The sequence below is a fragment of the Temnothorax americanus genome, unplaced genomic scaffold, assembly GCF_048541705.1.
Source record: "Temnothorax americanus isolate GAGA-0224 unplaced genomic scaffold, ASM4854170v1 Scaffold33, whole genome shotgun sequence".
NCBI classification, from domain to species: Eukaryota; Metazoa; Arthropoda; class Insecta; order Hymenoptera; family Formicidae; genus Temnothorax; species Temnothorax americanus.
Window position 1 is genome coordinate 396,382 of NW_027509475.1, and position 12,963 is coordinate 409,344.

At 42.9% G+C, this 12,963-nt stretch overlaps 1 protein-coding gene and 1 long non-coding RNA gene across 11 annotated transcripts in view; one reads left to right on the forward strand and one right to left on the reverse strand.

Moving 5' to 3' along the window:
• Scgdelta (sarcoglycan delta) overlaps positions 1–12,963 on the reverse strand; it is a 305,491-nt gene that overhangs the window by 35,800 nt on the left and 256,728 nt on the right. The gene's annotated exons all lie outside the window — the stretch shown is intronic.
• Positions 1–12,963, forward strand: part of LOC143901273 (uncharacterized) — a 210,700-nt gene that overhangs the window by 31,161 nt on the left and 166,576 nt on the right. Inside the window, exon 3 of one of the 6 annotated variants that reach the window (XR_013258033.1) lies at positions 7,186–7,307. The exons of the other annotated variants lie outside the window; for them this stretch is intronic. This is a non-coding gene — a long non-coding RNA (uncharacterized LOC143901273). The remainder of the gene's footprint in view (positions 1–7,185; positions 7,308–12,963) is intronic. 6 annotated transcript variants of the gene reach the window in all.

Below are 12,963 nucleotides of genomic sequence, written 5' to 3' on the forward strand. Positions count from 1 at the left end.
GTGCGGGGAGGGCCGAGACTAGCAGGAGTTACTGTCGGGACCGATGGAAAGTTGGAACCGAGGGCATGGCGCGCGGGCTCGAAGGGAGTAGGGTGGGATAGGTGCAAATGTAGACTCTAATCCGAGGCCGCGGTGAGCCATCGACAGGAAGATTTATCTCGACGAGGTTGGCGGTGCCAACCACTTTCTGCCATACTCCTCTCCATTGCTCTCCCCTCCCGATCGTCCTGCCATACGCCACTTCCCCGTGGAAATCCCTCCGTTTGACGTTCTGCTCGAATTCAGTCTGGGGAATTAAATTCGGTCGCGAGGTGGTTAGCAATATTTTATGTTCCGACTCGACTCTACCTCACTATCACCACGTGCGACTTCGCCGTATAGTTTGCGCGCCAAAATTAGAAAATAAACACGAAATTTTTACGAAATTTTATCATTTCACTTATTCTTTAATGTATTATATTCTTTGTGTAGATAAATAAATAATAAATGATAGAAGGGACAAAAAAATTATAGAACAAAACGCTTAAATATTAATATAATAACTGCATATATCAATTGTAGTAAGGAAAGTATAGAGGCATAATAATGCACTGAGTGCGTCGACTAGAAAATGCAGAGTGTCAATCATAATAATAATATAAATAGTTTCCAAGATAATCTCGACGCCATGGTTGCACCATGATTAACGCTAGAACTTGAAGTGCTCTTCGTGGAAAATCGAGTCGATACGATATTAATTTCCGCGTAAAGCTGAAAATGGCAATCTCTCTATATGGTCACGCCTGCCACGCGCATAACCCGCACCCACACTCTCGCATAATTCCCTGTCATGCCCTCGCCCTTCGGCCAAACTAATCGAATGAATAAAATAGTGGGTGTTAACGAACAATTCGGGTCCCTCTTGGCCGCGGGGCGAAACTTTGCTAATGGAATCGCATCCGCTCGTAAAGGAAATATTAAATACTCTTCCTGTGTGACCACCGTGTCGATTCTTTGGTGCGCATCGTTTATGCATATTAGATAAAAGTGCGTCGAAATCCTATTGATTATAACAGTGGATATTCGAGAATTAATGCGATACTTTAAATATTATGCATCATAGTGTTCATATTATTGGAATTTTTAAAATTAAAAATTTTTTTCCAGAATTTATTAATATAAATACAAGCTTTTTCCACACAAAATATATTTCTCTAAGAGCTACCAAATAACAGTAAAAAATACATTACTAGGTATTATATTATTATACGTTGCGAATTTTCTTTCATTATGAGCGGTGGAATTAGAGCGAGATAATATGACTAAAATAGCAATTAAGGAGCCAAGAATTGTAGGGAGGTGGGCGGAAATACGAGCGCGCTTTTTTTTGTACTTTTCCGCATGAACGTTCCCCGTCTTTTCTCCGCGGAGCGAATTTAAAGCAGATTTACGAGGGAAGCAAATATTAATAGGGGCTCAGCGTCAAGACCGACATTAATTAAACCGATATGAAAGAAAGCATACTTATTTTACTTCTTGCGCGCGATGTAAAAGCTAACTCAAACAGTCACCCCACTTTACACGGACACATATTAGGGAGATCAAAACGATATTAGTTTTAAGTACCGAAGTCGAGTATTTACACGGAAGTGCGGAAACTTCCGACAGACGCGCTTTCGTTCGGGGGGCCGAAGCTGCCTTCCGGGTCAGTGGACTTCATGATAACGCTTGATTAATTTCGTAAGAGCTTACGCTCGCGCATTCGGCAAAGTTAGGCTAAACGGATTGTCGTCCGGCCAGCGCGGCGTGGCAGGGTCTGATGTACAATGCGCGTACAATTCTGGCGTGCTAACGCATCGCGGACTGACGAGGTAATGTGATTCCGTGCTGCCACAGTTGGGGGAGGGGTCAGTATCCCGTCTCTCAACTCGACACGTCTCCGCAGAGTAGCCCATTTCTGATTCCGTCGGAATAATCCTCGTAGCAAGACACACTCTCCTTGAAACTACGGTTACCCGGTGTTGCCACAAACGGGTAGTCGGTTTAAATTCGAGACTGATAGCTCGCAACATTTACATTTGAATTAATACATCGTTATTTAATTACATTGAAATTATAGTTCCACTGCTATATACCGACTTCGCAAAATTACAGATAAAATGGTAGCAAAAATTATTTAAAAAGTTACATAAATAGTACACGCACGATAGTACTCCCATACTTATTGATAATAACAGCTACAGTAGATGAAAAGCAACTAAATAGGATATAAGATTAATTAACATCAATTCGAGCTTAGAATTCTTTTATTTCGTTTATAATAGATTCCAAAAGTCGCAGCTTAGAAGTAATAAATGTCAATACACGACTTCCCCGCAAAGTCCGAGTGAAAAAAGGGAAGCTATTTCGTTCCACATATCGAGCGTGCGGTCTTTCGGCCACTTGCTCGAAACGATTTATCTTTTCGAGAAACCGTCGTCGGATTCGTCGCAGGACTAAACTTTCCCCGGCAAGGTCAAAGGTCGGATCTGTCGGATCTGGGTGAACGAGCAGGGTAGGTCGGAGACAATACAAGAGATAGAGAGCGAGAGAGACAGAACGCGGGAGAAAGAGTGAGGCAGAAAGGCGGAGGCAAAGCGACACCCGAGATGGAACTCAAACATTGGTGTATCCTCTGACTCACTCTCTTCCTTTCCATGCCACCCATCTAACCCCCTACTACCTGTATACACACACTTAGGCACACATTTGCGCGGGAGTACCGCCCGCAAAGTCAAACCGTGCCGTGCCGTTTCTGTGTGCCGTCACCGAGCTTATATTATCCAGTTACCCGTGAGGCTTACTAGCCAAACAAACGTATAAACTGCGGTCGGATTCCGTGGTCTTCGAACCACGCTCTTCTCCACGCCCCACGCTACATTGTCCCATATATGCAGGCTCCGCTTTATATGAACCACGTTCGCCTTTCTTTCCCGCCTTCATCGCCTGTACAACAAAGCTTTATACACGGTAGAACTTTATTCCGTACTTCTTGTGACATCACATTGCACTCGGTAATCGATGTAACGCGGATAGACGAGAAATGATTTATTGTGCCAACGTTGCATGCAGCGATAACAAATCACGTGCTCGGAGCTCCTACTAGCTTTAGCGAAGATTGTATAACTTTCTACACTTCAATTTTCCACGTCTCGGTTTTTTTCAATAATTTCTAAAAATTTTCCGAACGTTGATGATTTTCCCTAGCTTGTATCTCAGATACGTAATCTTTGACATTCAACTCGGATCGATCGTAACAGTCTGCGGATTTTACCAATGAAGGTGTTTGCATTTGCAAAGCGCCGCTCGGTATGTCGGGCTGTCGCCCCGTCAACAACGTCGGCTATTCTCGTGCTTAGCCCTAAGCGTGCCCAGCAGCAATCTTATCGAGGAGTTATCAGCTGTCTGCCATAACTGTCGATCCCACGGATGCGCTCTCTCGTCTCGTCGTCACGCGCGTATTGAATCTTTGGGAGATTCGTCGGCGGATCAGGGTTTGAAGTCCAGGCGCGATGATCCGCGTACCTCGAATTACGATCCGGAGTAAGCATCTGCGAGGGGTTGTTTAAGACAGGTATACGATGGACTGCGCGCGTTTGGAATCCCGAGGCGGGGAAGCACGAAAGAGAGCTCGCCAGCGCTCCGCAGGTACAAGGTAATCTCTATCTACCAATCTACCTTGTGCATCGGGCCCGTCTACGAGCGCGAGTTTTAGGTCCGAGTTGGCTGCCGCCGCGGAACTTCCGTAATCCGGCGGGCACGTATCCGTGCTCGAGATAACGTTCGTAACCGGGACGATTCTCTCATCCGGGGTACCGGAATCCTCGTAGACGTCGTTCCCTCGTCGCGCCGGCGGCACCTACCCTCTACGTGACGTCGACCCTGTCTCGGCAGTTCCGTGCCATTCTTGCGATACTCGCTTGTTAGATTGCGGCCCGAATTTTACACCGTTCTTGTATCCAGAAATCGGCTTATCTACTTGTCTTTACGCAGATCAAATCGTAATATTACTGAGTAATACTGAGTATACTTATGAACACACTAAAATCCGCCTTTTGTAAAATTATATAAGTCTTCAGTCATAGACGTTTATAAGTAATTCTACATATTAAAAAAAAATATTTTTATTTTTAATTGAAATTTTACAGTAATTTAAATAACATCTCGAATAAAGGTTTATTTATTGAGAAAATGAGGAAATAAAAATAAATATATTTAAAAGAATAAATGACCTCTTAAAAAATGAAATTAAAGTCAACTATATGTAGTGAGATATAAATTTGACGTATGAAAATAACGGACGTAAATCGAGAGCGTGTATTCCAATTCATACCGTTTTAATTCGACGTAAGCGGCATATGGATTATTTTGTCACTCGTTAATACCTGTTAGGCAACCACCACCGAGTAGCAATTACTGGAGTTCGATAAATAAATACGTGGCTTGCACGTGAAATTCGAGAGCCAAACGTTTCCCCGGTCCTCGTAAAATCCCTCGGAACGATAAATTATGCAGTCGCTCTACTTGCGAAGAAACCAGACAGAAACCGTCGAGAACCACCGCGCGACAAGTGTCGCCGTGTGTCCGTCCCATTTTATCTCGGGGTCGCTTTTTTTGCATCCCTTCTTTTGCAAGCGTTCAACGTACGTTTCTGGACACGAACGCATGTACTACGACGGTAGAAAAACATAACGGCGGGGTTGTATTGGTGCGGTCATTGCAGCGGGCAGATTACTCAGTGCACTCGACTGAGTTTCGATGTAAAGCACGTTCGGCACGAAGAATATGTAAACAATGCTAATAAAACGTTATTTATTGCGCGCGCAGCGCCGAGCTTATTTTATCATTGTTTTTTATGCAATTTATTTATCCTGTTTATTTCGCGTTCTTTTTTTCACCTAGCTTTTTTGCGCGTTAAAGCGCGATGTATCCTTGGTTTTGTCGCTCTCTCGGGCTCAACGTTGGCGCAACTATGACAGTGGAGTCAATTCTGACTTGAGCACAAATATTTGATAAAAATAACATGAAACGGGACAACAGTTTGTTGCGCGCCGTTTCATTGAAGCAGGGAGGATAGAACCGCGCATCCGTGTCCGAGAAAATTTTCCGTATTAAATTATTATTCGCTGTCGGAAATTTTCTAACTCGCTACGCGCCGGAACTGTCAGTACACCAGAACAACATATTTCGTAAATAACGGCCGTAGAACTTGAACTAACCGGTATCGAAATCGCGTCTCTAAAGCTGTCTGGGAATTTGCCAGTCGACAGCTGCCTGTATCATCCTTCTCTCCGTCTATCTCCCTTCCTTTCTCGAATTAAGCTAAGTAATAAGACAAAGCGTCCCGGTGCGCGTCACGAGGACTGTCGCAGAGCGATACAACGCGATGTTGTTTACGCAAGCGGACTATCGGTGTTGCTGATTCAAAAGAGAGAGAAACAAAAGTGAGGAAGGGAGAGAGAGAGAGAGAGAGAGAGAGAGAGAGAGAGAGAGAGAGAGAGAGAGAGAGAGAGAGAGAGAGAGGGAAAGCGGAAGCCAGGGGAACGAGCCTGGCGTGCCTGAGAAAGTGCAAGAAATGCACGGAGAACAACGGTGTATAAAACCGACAGGACGGGTTAACTCGGCTAGGTGAGTACAGTTTGGTTCCGAGCGGGATTTGACCTAAACTTTGTTTGTCACCGCGCACGCTGCCATTCCTGTCCCTTCGCTCTGTCTCGTCACTCGAACTACCCTTTGCTCTCTCTCGTTTTCCGTTTCGCCTTCTTTGTCGGCACTCCGACGAAACCTTAACGTCTGTTACAGCCTTGCGCCAGGACGCGCGGTGTGGTGATTCCATTATCCTGCCGAGAGGCAACGTTCTCTCTCTACCGAAGCACCCCCGTGGAATACGAAGACTTTTGAGATAACTGACGGCGCACGTATACATACGTACATATATACACACTTTAACTTCAGCTCGTTCACTTCAGCTCATTCACCGAGTCGTCTTTCTCGCCTGACAGCGGTATGGGTTGTTTAAACGCCCGTTGTTCTCCCGCGTGCATGTATCCTGTTTCTTTCAACGTCCCGCGCGCGTGATAATCCCGTCCTATATATAGCTCTGCTCGTCTCCCTTCAGAATCGTCGATCCGCGCGACGGAGGCACTCAGATTGGTTTTGTCGCTAATTAATCGCGTCACGCAAACATCTCGGAAACTTTGCTGCTCGGGAGAAGTCCTATTAAAGCTTACGTTTCACTGAAAGCTTTCTCGAGCGATTCTGCACTGTAAAGTGCACATGGCAGTTCCCCAGAGCATCTCTGCCATTTGCCTATATCGCTGTATCTATCGACACACATACAATGTATATTTAAAGTCTTTTATAGAAGCGCCGGACAAGCTAGTTTCTCCCTAAAATATTTTGGATGCTGGTTAAATATTTTATTTTACATAAATCTATCTTCGAGTAGTGACATTTCCGAAAATGCGATAGTATCAACCTCAACTCGAAATACGAACATCAATCACTCAACATCAATCACTTAAACTGATGGTCGGTTCTATCTGGCCATTTTCATCGTTCATTATTTAAACATATGTATGGTTTTTGGATTCAACCAAACATGCATATATATATATATATATATATATATATAAATTTTGCAATCAATAAGTAATCATTTCTAATCGATGATTTATTTATCGACGAATTTCAATTCTCGCACCTCGAGATCTTCAATTAACGGTTCTTTAATGTTTTAAAAAAGCTTGCGGACAAACGGAGTTTATCTTTAACGAGGACAAAGGGTGATAGTGGCGAAAATTAGCCAATCTCGCGCATAAAGGACGATAATACACAACGACGGCAAGAGTGGTGGCGCGAGATAGGGCCAAAATTACTTCGGAGGACAAAATTTTCGTTCTTTCTTCGTTCTCTCCCTCTCTTTTTTTCCTTTTTTTCTTTATCTCGAGAGGCGAGACGCGACGCGAAGTAGAAAGCTTGTACACGATGTAGCTACCTCTTAGCTGAGGAGGGATCCTTCGAACGAAAGAGCCGCGCGGCAAAGCCGATATACGACGTTTCAATTTTCGCCCTCGTCCAGCTTTTTCAATCCTTACCATCTCGCCGGCAAACTCCTACGGTTCTCGGGGTAAAAACTAATATTCTTGCCTTGGAAACTTTCTAAAGCTGCTCCGCGTTCGCTGACGACGATGACGACGACAGCGACAGCGACAGCGACAGCGACGGCGACGGCGACGGCGACGGCAACGACGGCGATGATGACGAGGACGAGGACGACGCTTCCGCTAGTAAGTAACCGAGTATCAAATGTACACAGTGTGTGTGGTAGCGCGATTGAAGAAATCGAACCTATTAAATTTGCTGTGTACTCCCTAGCTGTAACTTATTGCGAAGCTTACCTGGTTAGCGAGTAAATAAGCTGCGTGGTTAAACTTGAAAAAGCTCTTACCACAAAATAATGGTTTTAAAATTAACATTGTTTCACCGAAATTGATCGTATATTTCCCCGGTACAGGGATTAATTATATCGCTCATTGGATTATTTTTGTTACAATGATCTATTTTCGATAAATCACGGAATACAGAGGCAAGAGCTTGATCCCATTTACTTTATCATCATATTAACTCAATCCATTTGGCGGTTGTATGTTTAGAAAGATATACATTCGCTACGTGCCGTATTTGTACAATAATAAACGTGCCGTGTGCAAACTTGATCGTTGATTACGAATATACGAGCGAACGTTAAAGGTAGTGATAATGGTAATTCAAAACATGTTAAAATTTATCGTGTCGTAAATAAATGCAGAAAATAATAGGCTTCTCGAAGTAGGATGGAATGTAGCCAGAAGATAAAAAATATAGAGAATGTTCTTGATTTTTGCACATTAGGATCTAGACGTTTATTTAGAAGCAAGTAGCACTGGTTTGCTGACCAGGCCGAGAACAGCTTCCGGTCGCGGGCAATTCGTTAGAGATCTTCGTCCCACAAATTTGTTCGTACGGCGCACAATGAGAACTACGACAATAAGCGTACAGAATGGAATCGGGATGGGGATGACGAAGAAGGAACTCGGATTCCGAGGACGGGTATGCGCGCGGAAGGAGTTCTCCGCCTGGAAGTTCAGCCTGGAAACGCTTTCCTCGGGCCCCGTGCCGCCGAACTCGCCGCGCGGTCAGTGGAATAGCCAAGGAAGAAGCTTTGTCGGTGGAGGATCTTAGTCGCGGACGAAGAGCGTCGTCGAAGTTCATCTCGCAATATAAACGCGATATAACTTCCGGCCGCCTTTCTGTTCGTACGGTCGGACCTGGAAATATCTTGCGGTAAATGAAACGGACAAATTCCCCGGAACGGTATATTCGCTCCCCTTTCCCCGAAACCGGATGTGGTCATGGTACCGATTCGCTATTACCAGCCCGCGGTATAAAAGGTGAAAGAGGGAGAGAGGACAAGAGAGAGAGGGAAAAGGGAGGGAACGGATCGTTTGCCATCGTGGCGGACAAAGCCGCCGCAGTTCGCTCTACGTATGACAGTTTCGAGAAACGATTCTTACTCCCGGGGTCGTGCATTCAATCACTATCCTCCTTTCTGCGCGGTGTCGTTCTAAGTTTTCCCCGCCTTTCTCTACCTCTCCCATATTCCCTTGTGCGCGATCTTTACCGGAATGTTTTTCCGCTCTCGTTTGTGACCGTTCTTCATCCCGATTTGGAAGATAGTCGAGGACATTAGGGTTATTTGTTTAGTTGCAGGTGCATTCAATACACGCAAATGTTTTTTACATCCTATATTGCGACATTTTGCTTCACGTTGATAGCATTCTTTCTTCATCATAAAAATGCAGGTCTCGCGAAATGCGAACTCGGCAATGCAACGCGCAATTGCGCTAAAATTTCCAGTCTTCTTTTTGCAAATAAATTTTTAAATTTTCATAAAAATAGTAATTATATTTCAAAAAGAAGGAAACAGACATCCTCTGCAATTTTGGTGGAACTTAACAGTGAAGGTGGAATTTGATTTGAAGAGAACTTTTTTAATATTTACACAAAATAGATCACGATTTTACTTGCTTGAATTGTGAAAAGATATATTTTTTTTGGAGTTACTGTTAATTTTTGATACAAATTTCTATAATAAGTCAGTGCTCTCATTATATTGTTAAATTTATTCTGTTTGTTCTCTCTCTGATTGTCTTAAAATAATTTGGTAGTGAATAATTTGGCATAATTTTAACATGTTCATGAATTAAACGATTAAAATATAATTACAATTTCTTGATTACAGTATCTCACAGAGATTACGTTATTTTAAGATATCTTACATTAAGTAGAGAATATATAAAGTCGATTTTCTGGATCTTTGCAAATAATGGATTCATTAATTTTATTTCCATAATTTCTTGAATTCTGATTTTACTTGTGATATCGTATGACATTTGCCTTTATCTTTTATGAACAGCCGAATAGTACTTATCTCAACTATTTAATTAAATATGATATATAAGAAATGTAAAAAAAAAAAACGCTCAAATGGTTAAGAGATAAAAAATTGAAAGTTATTCGACACCTTGATCAGAATCAAGAGGTTAGTCGGATTTATGTCGGTGGATTGGCTGAATTAAACGGGCAACCAACCACCCCCTGTTTGTCATTTCGGTGCGTTTACAAGCGTAAACAAGCATCGCGATATCACGATAAACGAACGTATCGTCGATTATCGTATTGTCGGCTATTTGTAGACAGACCAATAAATGCTTAATATTCGCGCACTCGTGATACTAAAATACAAACCGCGGCACCTGCCTCGCCGTTGTGTATCATGCTCCGATATATGCAGCGTTTAGTTCAACATTGTTTGTAAATGTTCGCCAAGCGCGCTTTTAGCGGCGTATACGCGTAACGGCCGATGTACAATTCAATTAACGCAATACCCGCTCGCGAGTGGGGAAGACGTATCAGTATTTCGCACTGCGGAGAGAACGCATTTCATATCGACAATATCAATAAACTCGCTCGATAAAAAAAAAGTATTTTAGACGATAAGTTAATTCTGCGGGATTGCTGGTGACGTTTATCGTGCATGGCTTTTCCTGACGATTTTAAAATTTCTGGTGACTTTACAACTAGTCTTAAATTCCCAATTTTATCATTTCTAGATTATCAAAATGCATCTAGATCCCTTTATTATTTTATATTCGCCTATTAATTTATTATCAGTAGGAATTTTCTGCATCGAAAGTTTGCAAGTGTATTATTTGTAATAAAAAATAAATGTTTAGCTCTTTGTCGTACGAAAATCTGGTCGTCCCGTGGAAACTCGTTTCTCTTCCAGAAATTCGAGCGCTCTGAAGCCCGTATTAAAAAAAAAAAGAAGAAGAACGCTTCGATCCTCAGACGCAAGACTGAAGATTGCGACCGTGCGGTGAAGCGCAAAAACGATTAAAATGCAACAGCGACGAGGCTCAGGGCGCCGATCGCTGGGGATCCCAGGACCCCAAACCGCGTTCCTTTCTCCTTGTTCTCCTTTCGCGGCGGACACAAGAGCGAGCGGAAAAAGTTCCACAAAGCGCAACAGCTCATCATGTTTTCCCTTTGCGACGGTATGCAGAGTAAAAGAGCCGCTTTTCTATTAGCGGGAATCCACGCGCACGTGCGCGTGCTTGCAGCGCAAAAGGCTCAGGTATTTATTTAATAAAATGCGTCGAGAAAGATGGACGATGCCGGAGGGTTTAAAGGTTGGGCCGGAGGTAGAAAGAGCGTACGATAGCGCGGACAAGTAGAGAAGGACGGTTGGTAGCTGGACAGCTGCCGCTACTACCGCAACGGAGCGCCAAAGAAATTCTCCGCGCTTTGTGAATCTTGTGCCTCGGCCGTGTTCTTATCTGCTGGCTACTCAGCCTTGACGTATTTGCCTTTAAATCGTGGCCCCATCTTGTGGGCCATCTCTCTCTCTCTCTCTCTCGCTTCTCGCTTGCCGATTTTTCGAAGATTTCTTTGGGATTGCCATGGTCAAAGTTTCCCATTCCCGAGATCTCTCTATCTCTCTCTCGTTTACTCGAGAGTTGTCGAAATTTGTTGGATTTCCGGAAATATTACGAACCATCACGACCGCGGGAAAAAATATCTCGCGAGTAAACGTATTAAAAAAACCTGACCTCGTTGCAGCGAGAATAATGTAGATTGCGGTGCGCGGGGCGCAGGTGAATTCTTTCGGCGTTGGGGTGCACGAAGCGTTCCGGTTATTATTAATTTAATACATCGTAATATCCCGCTTCTAACGGGTTACTTATGGTTGCGGGCATCTATTTGGCACATTAATATAACAAATAATTACGCTGGTTAAATAACATTTATAAATATGCGCCGTTTAATCAGTTTGTCTATTATATACGGGAATCCATTGTTCGCGATGCGATGTAATTAACACATTCGCGCGGGCGGACATGTAATTTCGCATTCGTTGTACGCAATAAAATGTAATCCAATTTAATGAAAACGAAGTCGCGAGCAATACGTAATAATTTTGTCATTCGCGTCGCCGGTGTGTCCCAGTATAATTCAGCAGATCAGCGTGTCATCACAAATTCGGGCGCGAATTTTGTTATCACCGGACAATGCTATGCTATTTAAAATTTATTAAACCGCCCCCGGTATCCGCTATCTCGGATGTAGTTGTGTCGTATTCGTCATATAATTTTCAACGAGAAAATGCAAACACGATGGAGGAACACCGGCCAGAAAATCGCGCGGATTTGTCAAATAATTTCATTATCTCAACGACTGACGCGCGTGCGTGATGCGTTTCCATATGATTTTTCGCTTCTGCAAAGTGCCAACACTAAAATTGTCGTTAACAAGCACTTGGTAAGATTACCGGATCGGCGACGCGTGATAATAACAAACTTCTATCTAATACAGAGACTTCTCGTTTAATTCGGTTTATCCAGTCGTCGCTACGACTAAGTGGCGAACCGCTTCCGCAGGAATTTCTAGTGGCAACTTGCCAACCGTACACAATGCTAAGGATTGCAAATAGGCTCTCTAACCCATACGTCGTGTGTCCGCCCGCAATATAACATACTCTTTAGATCTTTCTCTCTACCCCCTTCTCTCTTTCTCTCTCTCTTTCTCTGTTGAATGCTGCTAACCTCAAAACTTTCATGCTTACATGTAAATAAAAAGTAAAGAAATATTCGCGATTTGCGGAATAAGTATAGAATTTTTATTTACATTTGAAATTCGAAATTATATGTGTTATGATAGTTTATAGTTTTTACCTACATATATATATAAAAAATATAAAAATTAAAAAAAGCAAGATAAAAATATATTCAGTTCTCTCAGTGATTTATATTTTAATAATTTTTTTTCTGATAAATTTTGATCTATAGACAAAGAGATATGTTTTTGTTTTTTTTCATCCGCTCGGTTTAATACGACATATAATATTCCGACCATTGCCGTCTTATTTTATTATTCAGCTCGGTTGACTGAGTCTTATCTTCGTGATGAGAATTCTACGGACAATATTTCTACGCGCTCGAGTCGCGAGAGTTGAATTAATTCGCGACTGTTGGTGCTCGACAGTGATTCTGCAAGGCTGAATAATTCGCGGACTTAACGGGACGAGACAAAGACGCGGAATAGCGCCCTTTGGCGGTGTCTGGTGCGCCATTAACCTTCCGAAGAGTTAACAAATTTGTACACGCCACCTAATTACCAATTCACGCTCGACGAGGAAATAAAATCGCGCCACTCCAGCAATTGGAAGGGCGATGCGGTAGGATACGAGAGCGAAACTGTCGAACCCGAATCAGATACGCCACATAAAACTCTTTATTTCGCGCACTGGCTGTAGAAAAATTAATTGTACGGGATGCCTCGGGCATCACATATTTTTGCTTCAGTTGTAAACACTAAAGATGAAATCAAACAAAATGCTGTTTA